Raw genomic sequence first — 1,523 nt, forward strand, 5'->3', positions numbered from 1 at the left:
CTGCCACCACACCCGGCTAATTTTTTGTATTTTTAGTAGAGACAGGGTTTCACCATGTTGGCCAGGCGGGTCTGGAACACCTGACCTCAGGTGAGCCACCCGCCTCGGCCTTCCAAACTGCTGGGGTTACAGGCATGAGCCACCGCACCTGGCCGTGAAGCTTTTCTTTAATAAAAATAATTTTGCCTTTTTTTTTAAATTACTTTTTGCCCTATTATGTGTATATATTATGTGTATATATATGTATGTGTGTGTGTATATATGTATATGTATTTGTACACGTCTGCTTTCAGAAAGCAGATACAAAATTACTTTGAAAGTTGTTTTTCTTCCTATAGGTTACCTGCAACTCTTTTCCTTCAAAGCACTTCTTTACGAAGTCACTAGGATTTGATGCCTTTTTAAAAAATTCAGCAAAAATGCTACAGATCGTATAATAATCATCTAGATTTTAAAATAATGTATATTTTAAAATACTGTATATTAAGCATAGTAACTACTATGCTTAGTATAGTAACCATTGTTAAGCATAGTAACCACTGAGCATTACTATTAAGCTTAGTAATCACTGAGTCAATAGATATAAAATTAAAATGCGATTAATTGATGAGACTTCATGGATTGTGCTCAAAGCCAAAGTTGAAAATTACTGACGTATAGAACCAAAAAATTGTTCTGGTTTTGAGAAATGCCATCCTGCTTCGGCTTCTTTGTTTTATTTTTCTCATTATTTTTATTTAATTTGGGAGAATCTAAAAAGTATTTATTTATTAAGAGTGGACTGTGGAGTTGATGGATGTAAGAGTATACAGGTTAAAAGTGAGCAATAGTGTTAGGATTCAAATCTCAATTCTGCTCCTTACTAGCTTGTGATCCTGGGCACATTATTGAACTCTGCGTCCCAGTTTTCCAAACTAAAATGGGGATATAATAGCACCTACTTTATGAGGCTGTTGTGAGGATTAAGTGAGATAATACGTGTGAAGTTCTGTGTTGGGCACTTAGTAAACACAACAAATGTTGGCTGTTAATATTGTAGTAAATAGTAGTATCTCATTGATAAACAATTGTAGTATGCATGTATTAGAGTGGCTAAAATAATTAGTATTGGTTGTCTCTGGGGATTGAGGAGAGGATGGGCAGAGGACTTCTTATTATAAGCCCATTTACCCTATTTGATGTTTTTAAAGGTGTGTGCTTTGCTACAGGGAGTGTTTATTGGGAATCCAAATACGGTCCTGACCCTTCCTAGGTCCCAAAGTAATAAGGTGTACAAAACAACACATTGGAAAGTAATGTAAGATTAACTGTAGACCTTCAGATACCTCAGGATAGATGAGGGAGAGTGTATCTGTGTGTATTTTTTAAAATTCGAAGTGATTTGTTGTCCTCCTTTCCTCTAGAGAGGGTTGTAAGGGTATGTTAAGGTAGTCAGCATTGAACAGTTAAGGTGTCTTAAAATGCAGTGTGCTGGCCGGGCTCTGTGGCTCATGCCTGTAATTCTGGCACTTTGGGAGGCTGAG

At 36.6% G+C, this 1,523-nt stretch overlaps 1 protein-coding gene across 1 annotated transcript in view; it reads left to right on the forward strand.

Annotated features, from left to right (window-relative positions):
• The window catches only part of ZDHHC17 (zinc finger, DHHC-type containing 17), a 95,000-nt gene that overhangs the window by 10,802 nt on the left and 82,675 nt on the right, over positions 1–1,523 (forward strand). The gene's annotated exons all lie outside the window — the stretch shown is intronic.

The sequence above is a fragment of the Mandrillus leucophaeus genome, unplaced genomic scaffold (assembly GCF_000951045.1).
Source record: "Mandrillus leucophaeus isolate KB7577 unplaced genomic scaffold, Mleu.le_1.0 Scaffold225, whole genome shotgun sequence".
In the NCBI taxonomy this organism is placed as follows: domain Eukaryota; kingdom Metazoa; phylum Chordata; class Mammalia; order Primates; family Cercopithecidae; genus Mandrillus; species Mandrillus leucophaeus.